The following is an 18843-nucleotide window of genomic DNA, read 5'->3' as shown; positions in this document are numbered from 1 at the left end:
GATTGAGGATCAATTTTGTCCCTTGTGTGGCGCTTATCCAAAATATGTTTCTCATCTTTTTGTTTCTTGCAATGTATCTTGGGGTCTTTGGACAAATTTTATGAGTATATGGATTATCTCTTTTGTTGTCCCCGAAAGTCCAACTAATTTACTCTCGGCCTGGTTTGGTCCCAAATTTGTCCATATGTACCTTTATCCCTGGAGCAATCTTGTGGTCAGTTTGGAAGAAAAGAAACAAAATTATTTTTAATAAAGGGAACTTGATCGAGTTCAACTTTTTTCCTGGTAAAATATAGAGTAGCAACATGGTTTTCTTCAAAGTTTCAAAATTATTCAACCCTTTTGGACAATTTAGTGGGTGATCTTTCAATAGCAGATTCCTACCAGTGTTCAAAAAAGGTTTATTCTGTTTGTGAAGGCTGGTGTCTTTCTCTATCAGGTTTTCTAAAGGTAAACGTGGATGGTGCTATGATAGTCATTGGAAGAATGGTAACATAAGTGGTTTGCTTCGGGATAAAAAGGGTGTAATGTTGGATTCGTTTTCTGAGAAAGTTGGATCTGGCCCTCCAATTTTGGCAGAACTGTTGATTATTAAGAGGGGTTTGCATCTATTTTTTGAATTGGAGTAGGCATCAAGGGGAAGACTAATTTTAGAGTCTGATTGTTTAGTTGCCTTAGAGTGGGTCAATAATCCAGTTTCTTGTACTCCTTTGTTTAAGACATTGGTGAAAGTCATTGTTAATATTGTGTCAAATAGGAGTATGATCATTAGGCATATTAAGAGAGTTGCCAACTATAAGGCAGACGAGTTTGTTAAATTGGGGATTGGATAGTTTAGACAAGGTTGCAAACTTTAGGGATTGGTTAGTTGTTATGTATTGGGTTGTTTTGTTGTTCGATGGTAGGTGATGTTTTGATGTATTTTGGTATTTTGTACTCTTGTTGTATCTGGTTTTTAGTAATAAAATTTATGGAACTCTTTTCCTCTTTCCAATGTCCGTTGATCTACCTTTGTAGCTTGACGGTTATGAAGGGGTTTTTTTAACGAGGCCATCTTTTCTATCAAAAAAATTGTGATGTCTAAAGTGCAATAAGAAAAAAGAAATACAAGGCCAATATTTTTGGATAATAATTAGAAAGTATTCTTCACTATAGACACTTATAGATTGCTTTCAAATTATTGTCCTATTAAAGTTTGAAGATGTTGTGATTCCTTGAATTTAGGTTACGAATGGGATATTGGCCATTTTCATGGAGCTCAACGGCCAAATATGGATTGTTTTCGCAACATTTCATTTGGAATATCTCCAACTGAGGTAATGATATTACTTTGTGGATGTCAAATTTTGGTTTGAACATTTAAGCACGGGTAGTGCACGTTTAGATCCCTACTAGACAACATATTTGTTTAGCGGTTTTGGACCAATAGTTTTTTGCATTGCATCCAATATTCTTGAATGTGACATTAATACAAATTAGAAGTCCTGTTATATATAGAAGGATAAATTAAGGAGGTTTTTAATTGGAAAATTTTGGAAGGTTTAGAATTGGTGAACAAGTTATACCGGGATCTAGGTAATAATTTTATGTTGAAGAATTCTCCTCAGTATAAAGTGGTATGCTTGTTGCAGAGAGTTCTCATGTTGTGGAGTTAGTAGGGTTTGCCATAATGTATGTAATGCCTTATATAGTATCGATGCATTGCATAAATTTAAAATTTTCAAATGAATTGGTTTAGGGAGACAACTCAAGTATATACAAGAAGATAAAACTCACATCCACATTAATGTGCTAATATATCCCAATTTAAAGTCTCCAAGAGAAACAGACAAACGAAATACAATGTTCAAGTCTTGTTACATTTTAAAAGATCTTTGAGTAGCTAGTAATGGCTCAATACCAAAACAATATCCAATATTCCAAATTGGATCTCGTAACTTCCCACTAATTTATAGACTTTAAATAGATATAAGGGCTCAATAATAAAACAATCTCTCAAGCCATATCTCATAGCTTCTCACCAATTTGTATCTTTAAATAGCCAGTAAACAACATATAACTTCACACATCATAACAAATCAAGCATTATTTCAATATGTCATATTGTATATGATATAAGTTATTCACGATGCTATGAAAGCGGTTAAGATATCATTACAAATAATTATCCCTTTAAATCGGATAATATAAGAAATCCATTAATCACTTTCAAAAATGATTTGTTCTTCAAAAGTGGGATCAAAATATCATAGGCTCAACATTTATAAATCCCAAGGTTACATCATATTTATCTTTACCTATGATTCTACTATAATTTGTGACAATAATCATTTGGACAACATCATTCTTAGGTATTCAAAGTCGAGTAATTCATTGTAAAAACTTATCTTTATCCTATAGGATTTGTTACATAATTATACACAGACTGTAATATTAACTTAGGAAACTCTTAAACTAGAAAAGTAACTAATTATAGGGAAAGATACAATCCCTTAAAGTTAGGGATTTAAACTACTAAAAGAATATTCACATAATCCTACATAATATTTCTAATTTAGGAATCTATTTTCTGACACTCCCCCTCAAGCTGGGAATGGATGTTCTCCATCTTCAGCTTGCTTGCTAACTTCTGAAAATACTTCCCAGGTAGTCCTTTGGTAAGTACATCTACAACTTAATCTCCAGTGGACACATAGGGAGTACAAATTAGTCCATTGTCAATTTTTTACTTTATGAAATGTTTATCCGCTTTAACATGTTTTGTCCTGTCATGTTGAACTGGATTATGAGCAATATTGATTGCTGATTTAATATCACAATACAACTTCATTGGTCCTTCCCATTTAATTTTTAAATCTTCCAGAATAATCTTAAGCCACAATAATTCACAAATCCCAAGTGTCATTGCTCTAAACTCAGCTTCTGCATTAGATCTAGCCACCACATTCTATTTTTTCGCTTCTCAATGTCACTAAATTTCCTCCAAGAAAGGTGCAATATCCTGAAGTTGATATTCTATCAACCATGGACCCTACATAGTCAGCATTAGTGTAGGCTTCCAAATTCAATTTTTCTTTATTTTATACATAATTCCTATGATTGGTGTACTCTTTAAATACTGTAGGATTTGAGTTACTGCCCTTAGGTGTGATTATTTAGGATTGTGCATAAATTGGCTCACAACTCCAACTGCATAAGTAATGTCAGGTCTGGTGTGTGATAAGTAAATCAGTCTTTCCACAAGTCTCTGATATGAGCTTCTATCAACTGCTACATCCTCTATCGAATCTCCGAGTTTGTAATTAACTTCTATTGGAATTTTTGCCAGTATGCATCCTAGTTTTCCAATTTCTGCCAACAAATCTAGGGTGTATTTCTGTTGGGATATGATGATTCCTTGCTGTAAATGTGCCACTTTAGCCTTCCAAGATTTTTTACTTAGAATTCATTCACCAAAGACTTCTTTAAGTCATCAATCCCTTTTAAATCATCTCCTGTAACTATGATATCATGTACATAAACTAGTAAAGCAGTAACTCCCCCTGAAGAGGAATGTTTCACAAATAAAGTATGATCCCCTTGACTTTGTTTGTAGCCCAATCTCTGCATCACTTTGGTAAATCTCCCAAACCAGGCCCTCGGGGACTGCTTCAGCCCGTACAGGGCCTTCTTTTAATCTGCACACTGATTACCCATTACTTGGACCAAATTCATGTGGGATGTTCATGTAGACTTCCTTCTCAAGATCCCCATACAAAAATGCATTCTTAATATCATACTGCTATAATTTCCATCCTTGATTAGCAACTAATGATAATAAAATTCTCACAGTGTTCATCTTTACGAAATGAGCAAATGTCTCAGGGTAGTCTATCCTATAAGTTTGAGAGTATCCTTTAGCCACCAACCTTGCTTTGTACATCTCTAAAGAACCGTCTGATTTGTATTTTAATGTAAACACCCATCTACACCCCTTTGTTTCTTCTCTTTTGGTAGATTAACCAAGTCTCATGTTTTGTTCTTCTCAAGTGCTTCCATTTCAGCTTGCATGGAATTCTACTAATTCTCATTTTATAATGCCTCAGAAACATTTTTTAGGAATGTCAATGGTATTTAGGCTAGTAATGAAGGCCTTGTGATTGCTAGATAGGTTCTTGTAAGACATAAATAGGTAATGAAGGTTTTTTTGTGGTACAAGTTATTTTTCATTTTCTAATTGCAATAGGAAAATCAAAATCCCTGTGATCAGAAACACAATCAGATTTTTCAGTGACATTTAGATAAGAGATAGATTCGGTAGTTACCTCGTTTTGTATAGGAGAAGAATAAGATAATTGGACCTGGACTGGTGCCTTCTTCCTCGAATAGACCGACAGAGGACGAGTAGTGTCCTGAGGTTTTTGATGAGGGTTGTTAGGCTTATATTGTAAGGTGCTAGAATGGTCAAAAACAGTCTGTTGATCAAAACCCGGTTGTTGGATAGGTTGGATAGGCTGAAAGACAGAATTAGACTACTGGGCTGGTGTAGGAAAGTCAATGAGAAGCTGAAGTAGGAAATAATCTCTGTTCTTATCTTCCCTAAATGAAATCTCTCCCCTTGAAGATAAGGGCGAGTAAAATAGATTTCTTATTCTACAAAAGTAACATCAACCGAAACAAAGTGTTTTCTTATAGGTGGATGATAACAATTATACCCCTTTTGAGGGGAAGGGTAACCAACAAAGATACATTTTAATGCTCTTGGATCAAGCTTGCCCCTATTTTAGAAGTGTATAAGGACAAAGGTAACACAAACAAATATTTTAGGTTTAAGGTTAAGAGGGGCTGAAATTTGGGAAGAAATTGGTTAGGATTTGAATAGGACTATGAGATTCAAGGACTTTAGTGGATAGTTTATTGATCATATAGGTGGCGGTTAACACACCTTCCTCCAATATTATTTAGGGATATTTTTTTAAATAAAAGGTTTCTTGTTATGGCAAGGATATGTCTATTCTTTCTTTCTGTCATATAATTCTGTTGAGGGGTATTCACACAAGAGGACTCGTGTATGATGCCTTTTTCTTGGAAATAAGGTGATAGGACTTGGTTGAAATAGTCTTTAGCATTGTCTGATCGAAACCTTTTTATGTCTACCCCAAACTGAGTCTTAATCATGGTATAAAAGGTTTTAAAGGAGAGGTTACATCCGATTTGTGTTATAGAAAAAATATCCATGACACTCGCGTACAATCATCTATGAATGAGACAAACCATCATGCCTCAATTATATTTGGAATAGTGGATGGTCCCCAAACATCACTGTGAATAAGGGTAAAAGGATTGGACACTTTTTTTACTTGTTGGAAAAGTTCTTTTATGTTTTACAAGTTCACATATGTCACAATGGAATTCTTCAAATATTTAAGGATTTGAACAAAGAGGGAAACATAAGTTTTATAATTTTAAAGGATGGGTGACCAACGCGGAGATGATGAAGCCATATCTGGTCCTTATTGTTTTTGGATTCTGATAAAAGCAAAAAAGGTGGGGAGTTCAGGCCACTGACTTGTCCACCGGGGTCTTCAAGGTAATATAGGCCATTTACTTCCATAGCACGTCCAATCATCTTCTTCGTTCATTGTTCTTGAAAAATACACTGAACTGAATGAAAAAGAACACTGCAATTAGTGTCCTTGGTAATTTTCTGGATAGATAGAAGATTAGTAAACAATTTTGGTACGTGAAATACATTTTTTAGTGTAAGGGTCTTGCTTATAACAATATCTCTTTGGCCAGTAAATATTATCATTTTACCATTTGCAACTGTTATTTTTTTGTTGCTAGGACAGGGTGTATAAGTGATAAATCTGAGTAAAGAATTGGTCATATGGTTTGTAGTTCCTGAGTCAATTACCCAAGAGCTTTGGGTAGGTAAATCCGAGGTATTAGAGTCCTGAGAAGAGGATATACTAAAGAAAACCAGATAACATGTACTTGTAGAGTGGGTGTTTTGTAGTGATCTGAGCAAGTTCTTCAGTTTCTCTATTTCTTCTTTATTGAACTCAACATGTTGTTCTTGATAGTCCTTAACCAAGTGTTTGGTTGTATATTTTATTCCTTGTCCCTTTGATGATCCTTCTTTTTCTTAAAATTTTTTTACTTGTTGTTTGTGGCTTTCCATGAAGTCTCCAACACTTCTCTTTTGTGTGGCGAGGTTTCTTGCAGTAGGTAAACCATAGAGAGTCCCTATTCACTATTTTTGTTTGCTTTTAGTTTATTTTCTTTAGTGATATTTTGTTCCAAACCAACTTTCCTCTTGGTTACAACTTTAATGATTAAGGCTGAACTCTCCACTTGATTGATTGCTTTCAATCATTACTCATCTTCTTCCTTTCTCAGCACGAATGATTGCAATAGCATCATTTAGTGAGGGTAGTTCTTCTTTTCCAAGAATGTGGACTCTCACTACATCGAATTCAATATTTAGTCCAACAAGAAAATCATAAATTCTATCTTTTTCAACAAAACTCTTTATGGCTGCTGCATCTTCACTACACCTCATTTGGATACACCGGTAGTGATCCATCTCCTGCCAAAGATTTTCCAATAGATTAGAGTACTCGGTAATTGATCTACTTCCCTGCTTGGTGGATGAAATCTTGCTCTTGATTTCATAAATCTGGGCAGCATCTTTAACTTTTGAGTACGTTTGTTTTACAACTTCCCATATTTCTTGGGCAGTATTAAGAAACATGCAAGTATCACTGATCTCTGACACCATTGAATTCAATAACCAGGACAAGACTAATGAATCTTGTTCATCCCAAGAATCAAACCTAGGATCTCTCTCCTTAGGTCCAGTTCCAAGAAAATGGCTCAACTTACCTCTACCCTTTAGGAATGTATGAACTAGCTGAGACCATTTGAGGTAGTTTTTTTCATTCAACCTATAGGCACTTGTATATTTTGCAAATCACCCACCGGGATAGAATAACTTCCTTCACTCATTGTGCCTCCTTGAACAGTTTCAGAACTGTTGGTATCGACCACCTTAACCATGTTTTTTGTTGGGCTAACAATACACACTTAAGGGAAGGGTTTAGGGAAAGTAAAAAGTTGCTAAACCGAGATTTACAGGACCCAGAAATAAGCTTAAAACAGTTCTAATACCATGTTAAAAGTCGAGTAATTCACTGTAAAAACTTATCTTTATCTTGTGGGATTTGTTACTTATTTATACACAAACTGTAATCTTAACTTAGGAAACTCTTAAACTAGAAAAGTAACTAATTCTAGGGAAAGATACAATCCCTTAAAGTTAGGAATTATAACTACTAAAAGAATATTCACATAATCCTACATAATATTTCTAATTTAGGAATTTTATTTTCATTAAGGTCATTAACTATTTTAACCCGTTAGCATGATCATATGTGAACTTCTATAATCTGTTAGCAAGGTCATATGTAAATTATTATAACTCCATTATAACTCCTATTATCTGATGGTCAGGTTGTAGACTTGTAGTAGTTCTGCTGTTTGTTATCCCACTTCTCTGGGATTAATTTGTAGCTTTTTGAAATATTCTTTAAAGGATATCAAAGGGTTCCATTCTTATTTATAAATCATCAGTATATGCTAAAAGAAAATCTGTTTTAGCATTATAAAACCAGTCGTTGTGCAGGTATTTTTAGAAAGGTTTCAACCAATTATCCATCTCTTCCATGCATTTTTATCTTGCTCCATTGTCTCATGTTAAAGTGATTTTCAAGGGGAAGCTGCAGATGTATGATTGGTTAATAAAAACTGCATGATATCCTTTTTGCAGCAAAGTCATTCGGTGTTTCATTGGTTCCATTTATTCATGAAACCGGTGTAAATTTAGGGGGTTGCATGAGAGGTGGGTGTAGACACCCTCTATTTCATCCATTTATGCGTAATAAACATACATTATTATTTATTTATTTTTTACTTATGTTTCACATTTTACAGGCCTAAAATCACATATGGTCCAACACACCATACCCAAGTCCCATGTGACCCAACATACGTGAGCATCCCACAAGTTTCCAGAACCCTAGCTACACACCTCCTGGCAGCGCCGTTTTCACCCATTCGAAGTTCCCACAGCCGTACGTTTCTCACCCACAACAGCCCGCGTCTTCCGGCTCAAGGATCTCAGTCATCATCAACAAACAATAAACAACACGCATTCGATTTCTAGTGAGATTAGGAGTCTAAAAATATATTTTTCTTTTAACACTATAAATACAATGTAATACATACTGTATGGGGGGATTAAAGATACGGAAATACATACAAAAATACTGGAAATCACGAGAGCACACACAAGCAACTGGTAGCAAAAAACAGAGATTTGGGTGAAGGGGATGTTCGAAAAGAATAAAAAATTTTGAAAACAAGAGAGAGCTTACCTTCGGATTTTCAGCGACGGTAGCTCCGGTGGCCAGGCGATAAAACCGAACGGTCAACTGAAGGAGAAGCCCGAGGAGAACAACATACCTCATAACAAAAACGATACAACGGCGAAATAACCAGATCGGAACAGTGGAAACTTGAACGATATTTGATTTTTTCGTGGAGTTGAAGGCCATATCTCGCAAAACCAATACCAGATCCGAGCTACTAGTGTTAAGACGGACCTTCACTTTTATTTTGGCACCAAATGACCACCAGAGACTATCAGGGGGTGATGGTCCTCCCTTCCTCCCTTTCCCGGTGAAATGTTTCTTCCTCTCTGTTTTCTTTACTAAGAGAAAGAAATGAGCACTTTAAAATTATTTTGGTGTCTTGTATGTGCACAGGTATTAATGCAGGGGTCATTTGTGTATGAAGCCATTCTAGTTTTTAATTGCATTTTGGTTCTATTTTGGGTTACTTTCATACTACTTTGAGCCTTTATTTCATCTGTATTATATTTTCGTCCTTATGCTTTTTACTTTTTAGACCGAATTATCTCTATTTATTTTGATCGAGTAATTTCACAATCTATTCAATTTACACTTACCTTTTAGAACTTATTATTTCGTTTATTTTAGTGTCTGCAGGATTTATTTTACCATTTGTAAATTGTAATACACATGTCTATTCTCATTTTTATGTTAATATATTGTGCATAGGGCAGTAACCTACACCTGTATTAGGATTCTTTACCAGCCATATCCCATCTTGAATTACGTGCATGATATGTATATATATATATATTAACTTTAGTATTTCTTTTCCTTATTTCTTTTAATATTATATATATATATATAATTTATTTTTTTATTTCTTGAGACTAAATGATTTTATTCATTTTATTTTTATTTTTTTTATTTTTTTCACTCTTAACATATTTATTGTTATTTATTTATTTATTTATTTTTTTCTTTTTAATTTTTCGATATTTCTTTTATTTTACCATCTAACATATTTTTGACTTTTTTCAGTAATAATTTCAATCGATCAAAGGTAGGTAATTTGAATTGAATGTTTTAAATCCTAATTTAAATTTGAATTTTCGCAACTAAGACAACCGGTAAATTAATTGGTACCGAAAGGGCGGTTCAAGGGTGCTAATCCTTCCTTGACCGTAATCGACTCCCGAACCCAACACATTTCTGGTAAAACGCAAATCAGGTCAGACATAGGGTATCCGATCAACCCATTTATTTTAAAATAAATGATCGGTGGCGACTCCAATCCACATTTTCAAGTCGAAGCCCAATTCCGGGGCCCAAGCGAAAGACGGTTACGACAGCTTGGCGACTCCGCTGGGGACAGGTAAGTGAGTCAGGCCGAATTAATTTTTGGTTGTCTTTTTAAGAGAAAATTATAAGTTTAAATTTTAATTTAATTCTTCGATTCTTATTATTTATCTTTGATTATTTTTTTCGAGTAAATAGTTGTACTAACAGTTTTCTAATGATTTCAGACTCCCAAACTTGTTGTTCATCTAAAGGCTCTATACCCGAGCTCCAAACCCTATTTAAGTGGGGGTGAAAGCGACGCCTTCGTGTGAATTTATTCACCGTGCGGGCCTAGCAAGTAGCCTTCGGGATTCATATACCTTATGTCTTCGTGTGAATTTATTCTCTGTATGGGCATAAGGGAGTGTTTCCTCTCGAGTTTAACTTAGTCCACACAAGCCTGTGATGAGTTTAGGACTAAGGGTCTGGTAAGCCTAAGGAGGCACCAGCAAGAAGAACTCGGGTACCGTTTTTTTAGAACCTAACTCGGGAGACTACAAGGAGTTAGAGCCCACCTCAAAACCTCATTTCAAACCCTAGGATGCCGGAATTATTTCCTGCTTTACTTTCTGTTCAAAGCATGCGAACTAGACAAATATGCGGTTAGGATTTGTGTGAAATTAGCATGCGGGATAGAGATCATGTCCGGGTAGAATTAAAGCATGGGGGGTAGATATCATGTGGGGTAGGATTTTTCGTTTTTATTATTGTTTTGATTTATCTCACTAACTCTGTTTTACTTTTGTTCTCTTTTATTTTGTTTTCATTATTTGCATCATTTAAAAGAGGTGTTGATCCACCAAAAACTTGTTTGTTAAAACATGAATAATCTGTATTAATGGACAAAGGGGTTGTAATACAAGAGATAAGAACGCAGGGGTCCGGCAAGAGAAAGAAAATGAGGACAATTTGCAAGACAACTATGTGTCACATTCATGGTGCCCACAATCAAGTACATCAAAAGTTAACTTTTCAAAAATGGGTTGACCAAGGTGGCAGGGGCAAGACGAGAAAAATGTTACTGACCTCGAGAGTCCATTCAAAGACAACAAGAACAAGATGGCAAGTCACTGTCGAAAAATTCAAGAAACAAGCAAATGAACTTCAAATAATCCCTTTGATGGAAGATTTCAATGGAATTTCCGATTCAGCAAAGGATGAAAGCCAGAGATGAAGTCATTCGACACTTTTTGGGAACCAATACAAAAAAACTCAACATTTTCATGGTTCATCCAGAGAGGTCGGAGCGGTTCGACAGGTTATTCAACCGGTGAAAGACGGAGGCAAATGACTAGTCAACCGGTTCCGGGCCTAGAGGATTTAGTCCGGATGTACCTTTAAATATGTTTATTGTCTCTTAAAAGATAAAACACTTTTGTCCCAATAAAGGTTATTTACAATAACATACATGTTTTTGGATCAATGCCTCGAATATTTCATGCATTTTTGCATTTTGTATATACATTTCATTTTTTAAGTATTTTCATAAACATGAAATCTCTTCATGGAGAATTCGATGAAGTGGTTTTAACCACATGACACCACATGGAAGCAAGATTGTAACATCATAAAAAAACTATCACAACGAATGAGCCCAATCAGTTGGTTGTACGACTAAACCTGCCAAGATGATCTGAGAAAAAAGTCCACATATCCTAAGGGCTACAATGTTGAAGCTATTTGTAATTGCCACATAGGATGCTCCAAACATTCCTCTGAGAACTATAAGGCGCTGAAGCGCAATATCCAAAACCTGATGGATTCAGGGGCATTGACAGCCGAAGAAGGGGGCATGGCATATACCATTTGCACTTAGAGGATTGTTTTGTTTGAACACGTCACTAATATTTCATGTTTGCTTAATCTTTTAAACGATTGAATTTATGCTACTTTCTAAGGTGGAGCAATTGAACAAATTTTAATCTTTAGTTCTTCGAATATTAAATGAATTAAGGATTCTTTTAACTCTTCAAGAATTATAGATTTTTGACATATGACAAGATTAGACCTTTCTTATCATGTCTCAAACCCCAAAATGAAATACCTTGATCATTACCAAAAAGACCAAATTTTGACATAACTTCCCTTTGAAATTCTTGAACATTGTCTTTATCTTTTTGATACACCCATACCTTTCTTTGAGTCAAATAAAGTCACACCATTGTCTTTTTAGACTCAAAATTAACATTTTAATACCCAAGGCATTGAGTTGTTCATTTGAACATGAGCTTTCTTCTAAGACACAATTTGGGGCATCTCGCCGGGAGCCTGAACATTGAGATATGTTGGGAGCAAGGAGCAAAAAAACAATTCATTCGAAATAATTCTATCACGCATTAACTACACTGTTTTCATGTGAATGAAATTAATCCTGAAAATCTATCCCCCTGGGGATACCTCTTCTGTGAGGACTTCCATATATGAAATGATGAACGGCTTTCTTTCTTTATCCCTTTACAACAGGAGAAAATATATATCCCTTGTGTCCCCTTTTGAGCCTGTAGTATTTTTCTTCTGATTCAACCCTAACCAAGGATCACCCTTCACATTGGGGGGCAAGGTGGAAGAAATCTGCTCACATGAGTGAAGACATCAATCAAAAGGAGACACCAAAAGGTGGACCAAATGGCAAGCGCGAAGATCCAATCAAGAACAAAAAAGAAAAGAAGCAAAAAAGCAAAAAAAAAACAAAGAAAAAGAGAAAGAGAAACAAGAACAAAAGGAAAAAAGAGAAAAAATCAAAAAGAAAAAGGGACAAAAAGCACATGCAAAGATTCCCTAAAGACAAATGGCACATCAAGCTTCAAACTATGAGATTGATTATGCACAATCATTCCCGAATCTCTGAATCACTTCACTCGAAGATCATGGAACATCCAGAGAAAATCCAGAGAAACACATATGAGCATATCCAAATTGAGCAAGACAGGATTGAAGGCATCAGAATGAATTGATCCTTGGTTCAACACCCTGAAACACTTGTTTGGGCCTATTTATCCTTTTCTTTCATAACCATGAGCCATGGCCTACATTACGTGCCTTAAAAGTCTCTTCTAATCATACATGGATTTCTAAACAGAAGAGACTATCTTCAGATTTCATCCCGCCCATCAGGATTAATCGTTGTTTGCAAAAAAAAACAATGTAATTAATACATGGTGAAAAAAATAACAAAGGGGGGTTCAAGACGTAAATCCTGAATAACGACTTGAAACCAAAGGAGGGTTCGAGTTTAAAACCTGAAAAGGCGGCTCGAATATAAAAATTGTGCAACTGAGGCGATCACATAAATTCCTTGATAAGGCATCGCACAATCCGAGTGTGACAACAAAGGTTGGGAGTCAGGGGACACTTCCAGCAGAGGAGCATGCAAGCTACCCCATCAATCCTTTGAGCATCAAATGAACAAAAATGCCAAACATTTGACCAAACACAATAACCTGATACTTTTTTATCCTTTCTTTACTTGACCATAGCTTTGATCTTGGCACTTGTCAAATGGCTATAATTTATTGAAGGATTAACATTATAATTAATTCTTTGATATCCAATGAACTTTAGTTTTATGATTCATCTCAATTGTAAAACCGGGAAAAGAGCAATATTTTCAAAACTTTTGATTAAACATTTTTTCAAACTCTTTTAATTAATATTTTCAGAACTTTGAAAATAAAAGAGAAAGAAAAACATTTTTTTTCAAACAAGACAGTCTCTCTAGAGTGGATCTTGGGAAATGACATGTGACTCTTAGACACAAAACTCATGCTCAGAATCAATGTTGAAACAAGAAATGAGGAACATTTGGGGCATCTTTGGGGATTCAACATCCTAATTCGAATTAATAGACCTTTTTCCAGGAGATAAAATATGACCAATTCATGTTACATGCATCTTATGCATACATTTTAGGGCATCATATTTATCATTTTTCCACATACATAATCTTTGCAGCTTTTAGAATCAAGTTTCGACTTCAAGACGAAGGATACTCGATTCAAAAACACCTTTAAAGATTGATGTTGGTTGCTTGACTCGGCAGCAAGAAGCTACACTTCAACCAACTTCGACAGATTGAAAGATCGATATTTATTTCCAATATAAATTTTGTCTCGCTTGAGACAATCTCATTTAATTTATCTCACTTGAGATTTTTTTTCTTTTTCTTAAAACAAGATTTGTCTCGCTTGAGACCGTTCTCACCATAAATAAGGCATTTCATTTCACTCGAAAGAAGATTTATTTCACTCAAGATTGTTTTTCTTAAAACACATTTTGTCTCCCTTGAGACAGTTTCTTTTGGAACTAAGTTTTGTCTCTCTTGAGACAGTTTTTCTTGAAACAAAATTTTGTCTCCCTTGAGACAGTTTCTCTTGAAACATAAACATCGAAAACATTTCCCTTGAAATGAATTTTGTCTCTCTTGAGATAGTTTCCCTTGAAACAAAATTTTGTCTCCCTTGAGACAGTTTCTCTTAAAACATAAACATTGAAAACATTTCCCTTGAAATGAATTTTGTCTCTCTTAAGATAGTTTCCCTTGAAACAAAGTTCGTCTCCCTTGAGACAGTTTCTTTTTGAACTAAGTTTTATCTCCCTTGAGACAGTTTCTCTTGAAACAACACAATTTGCTCGAGAGTAGATTTCAACTTCCACGACGGAGGATATCTAACTCGGAGCCAAACTTCAAAGTAAAGAGGTCTCCACGATTTCAACTTCACGGCGAAGGGAATCGTGTCTACCCACAACATACAATACTTGGATTTCAACTTCACGGCGAAGGATATTCAAGTCAAGGCTCAACTTCACGACGAAGGGGCCATCCGCGATTTCAACTCCACGACGGGGGATATCGTGCCACTCAAGACAACGCAAGTTCAACTTTACGACGAAGGGACCGCTGGTTGTCAACAAACAACTTCCCAATTTCAGAGCCAATTTCAACTTCACAGCGAAGGATATTGGACTCCAGACAACGCAAGTTCAACTTCACGACGAAGGGACCGCTGGTTGTCAACAAACGACTTCTCAATTTCAGAGCCAATTTCAACTTCACAGCGAAGGATATTGGACTCCAGACAACACAAGTTCAACTTCACGACGAAGGGACCGCTGGTTGTCAACAAACAACTTCTCAATTTCAGAGCCAATTTTAACTTCACAACGAAGGATATTGGACTCCAGACAACGCAAGTTCAACTTCACGACGAAGGGACCGCTGGTTGTCAACAAACAATTTCCCAATTTCGGATCCAATTTCAACTTCACAGCGAAGGATATTGGACTCGAGACAGCACAAGTTCAACTTCACAACGAAGGGGCCGCTGGCTGTCAACAAACAACTTCTCAATTTCAGAGCCAATTTCAACTTCACAGCGGAGGATATTGGTCTCAAAACAACGCAGCTTGCATTGGATTTCAACCTCACGACGGGGGATATCCAATTCTCAGGCTCAAGTTCACGATGAATGAGCCATATACAATACCAACTTCACAAACAGATTGATCCAACTTCGCGACGAAGGAGTCATCTGTAGCACCATAACACCACAGTCTTCAGGTCAAGGGTCACATTCACAACGAAGTACCTTGAACCAGAAGATGATTCAGAGGCCACTTGTCAAAAGCTTTGAGCTCGTTTTCAACTTCGTGACGAAGGATTTCGTGCTCAAAATTTTCCAGTTTTGACCCAACCTCACGACGAGAGAGTCGTTTCGTGATTGACAAGCCAGTTTCAACATCGGCTTTCATCTCTACGATAGGGGACATTCGATATGGATGAAACTTGTGTCTATTAATCTTTGCTCCATTTTCGTTATACGATAATAAGCAAAGAGGGGCAGCTGTAGACACCCTCTATTTCATCCATTTATGCGCAATAAACATATATTATTATTTATTTATTTTTTACTTATGTTTCACATTTTACAGGCCTAAAATCACATATGGTCCAACACACCATACCCAAGTCCCATATGACCCAACATACGTGAGCATCCCACAAGTTTCCAGAACCCTAGCTACACACCTCCTGGCAGCGCCGTTTTCACCCATTCGAAGTTCCCACAGCCGTACGTTTCTCACCCACAACAGCCCGCGTCTTCCGGCTCAAGGATCTCAGTCATCATCAACAAACAATAAACAACACGCATTAGATTTCTAGTGAGATTAGGAGTCTAAAAATATATTTTCTTTTAACACTATAAATACAATGTAATACATACTGTATGGGGGGATTAAAGATACGGAAATACACACAAAAATACTGGAAATCACAAGAGCACACACAAGCAACTGGTAGCAAAAAATAGAGATTTGGGTGAAGGGGACGTTCGAAAAGAATAAAAAATTTTGAAAACAAGAGAGAGCTTACCTTCGGATTTTCAGCGACGGTAGCTCCGGTGGCCAGGCGATAAAACCGAACGGTCAACTAAAGGAGAAGCCCGAGGAGAACAACATACCTCATAACAGAAACGATACAACGGCGAAATAACCAGATCAGAACAGTGGAAACTTGAACGATATTTGATTTTTTCGTGGAGTTGAAGGCCATATCTCGCAAAACCAATACCAGATCCGAGCTACTAGTGTTAAGACGGACCTTCACTTTTATTTTGGCACCAAATGACCACCAGAGACTATCAGGGGGTGATGGTCCTCCCTTCCTCCCTTTCCCGGTGAAATGTTTCTTCCTCTCTGTTTTCTTTACTAAGAGAAAGAAATGAGCACTTTAAAATTATTTTGGTGTCTTGTATGTGCACAGGTATTAATGCAGGGGTCATTTGTGTATGAAGCCATTCTAGTTTTTAATTGCATTTTGGTTCTATTTTGGGTTACTTTCATACTACTTTGAGCCTTTTATTTCATCTGTATTATATTTTCGTCCTTATGCTTTTTTACTTTTTAGACCGAATTATCTCTATTTATTTTGATCGAGTAATTTCACAATCTATTCAATTTACACTTACCTTTTAGAACTTATTATTTCGTTTATTTTAGTGTCTGCAGGATTTATTTTACCATTTGTAAATTGTAATACACATGTCTATTCTCATTTTTTATGTTAATATATTGTGCATAGGGCAGTACACCTACACCTGTATTAGGATTTCTTTACCAGCCATATCCCATCTTGAATTACGTGCATGATATGTATATATATATATATATATTAACTTTAGTATTTCTTTTCCTTATTTCTTTTAATATTTATATATATATATATATATTTTATTTTTTTATTTCTTGAGACTAAATGATTTTATTCATTTTATTTTTATTTTATTTTTTTTTTTCACTCTTAACATATTTATTGTTATTTATTTATTTATTTTTTTTCTTTTTAATTTTTCGATATTTCTTTTATTTTACCATCTAACATATTTTTGACTTTTTTCAGTAATAATTTCAATCGATCAAAGGTAGGTAATTTGAATTGAATGTTTTAAATCCTAATTTAAATTTGAATTTTCGCAACTAAGACAACCGGTAAATTAATTGGTACCGAAAGGGCGGTTCAAGGGTGCTAATCCTTCCTTGACCGTAACCGACTCCCGAACCCAACACATTTCTGGTAAAACGCAAATCAGGTCAGACATAGGGTATCCGATCAACCCATTTATTTTAAAATAAATGATCGGTGGCGACTCCAATCCACATTTTCAAGTCGAAGCCTAATTCCGGGGCCCAAGCGAAAGACGGTTGCGACAGTGGGTCTGACTATAAACTTAAAAAAAAAAGGAAATTAGGGACCATTACTTTTGGTTTATTTCTAGGAATCCTGGTAGTTTTCCCTTTATAATTTAGCCTATTAGAAACTATCGAGTTAACTGAGCTTGAATATCCTAATAACAAATTCAAGTAGCTCGCTATCCTAATCAAGCATTCTATTTATGATATGTAGATTTTCTAATATCAAGTTAGTATTTTTCAGTTAAATACAAAGGTATACTTAAAACCCCAAACATAAATCTTCTTAACCTCACAACCTCACCCAAGGCTTCCTTCATACTGCCCCTTCATTCTCCCAAAATCACCTCTTGGTTTTCAGCTACATATCTTCTTCCTTAACCCATTTACAGTCTTCTTGACTCAGTGCCTTCTCTTTGTCCTTTGCCAACTCTCTTCCGTTTCTGGCTTAAGTAATGCCCCACAGTCGCCAGCTATTTTCTTAGTTTTAATCAAGACACGAATTTTAGTTGTCACCTTTTAAAAAATTCAAACTTTTGGCCTTGTTTCATTCTCATGGAAGGTCTAGATTGAGATTTGGTAGCGAAATTTCAGATCTCAATAGTGCGGAAAATATAATGTTTAGACCATAGTGTTTTCATGTGGCGCGAGTCATTTTATTTTCTGTTTCGTTCTCCATTTGTCATACGCTGATTTCAAGCTTTCTAGTTTTCTCACTGGTTTTCATGCTTCGGTTCTACATGAAGTGTCAAATTCTGGCAACATTTCCTCCCCAGAAAATATCATTTTCTGTAGGAAAAATGTTGCTTTACAGATCTTACTTTTCAAACGTTCATTGGCTAATTGTAGTTACCTCTACCATGCAGATGTTGTGCAAATTGTGTGATGGATTTGAGGGGATGTTGTTACAGTTGCACGACTGCGCAGCGGCGCAGACCTGTTTTACCGGCGTTTCAAAGATACAAAAAGTGGCACGTATATCGAGATCAAGAAATTGGAGCTAGATCTCCATGGAGAATTCATGATTGGGATAATCCATTCAAGTTTGCAGCAGTTGTATAACCTTCTTGTAGTACTAATTTAAGCAGTGTGTATGGTTCAGCTTAGGCAACATTTTGAAACAGTTTTGAGAGCCAAAACTTAAGGGGCATTAGATTGGGTGAAGAATAGCTCAAATACTAAAACATGTCTTGTTAAGTATAGACATTAGTTTCCAACAACTACAACTCATATGCAAACAATTTCAATAATTTCTCTCAATCCATCAGTCCTAAAACAGTGTAAAACCTTTAATTTTACACTAGGTGTAAGTGGATCCTAACCGTACATATATATAATAAAGACAACATGCATATTGCCAGGTCTAGCTGAAGGCCTGAAGCGTGAGGCATGTAAACTAAGCTATAGCAAGGGCAAAATCAGC

At 35.8% G+C, this 18843-nt stretch overlaps 1 long non-coding RNA gene across 1 annotated transcript; it reads left to right on the top strand.

Annotated features, from left to right (window-relative positions):
• Window positions 1–1772: 1772 nt before the first annotated feature.
• LOC120185061 lies at window positions 1773–17702 on the top strand. The gene is made up of 3 exons (XR_005522090.1): window positions 1773–1855; window positions 7438–7441; window positions 17557–17702. It is a non-coding gene; the product is annotated as an uncharacterized LOC120185061 (long non-coding RNA).
• The last annotated feature ends 1141 nt before the right edge of the window (window positions 17703–18843 follow it).

This window comes from Hibiscus syriacus, unplaced genomic scaffold, assembly GCF_006381635.1.
Source record: "Hibiscus syriacus cultivar Baekdansim isolate YM2019G1 unplaced genomic scaffold, ASM638163v2 tig00112988_pilon, whole genome shotgun sequence".
Classification (NCBI taxonomy): Eukaryota; Viridiplantae; Streptophyta; class Magnoliopsida; order Malvales; family Malvaceae; genus Hibiscus; species Hibiscus syriacus.
This window is presented reverse-complemented; position numbering and strand designations above follow the sequence as displayed.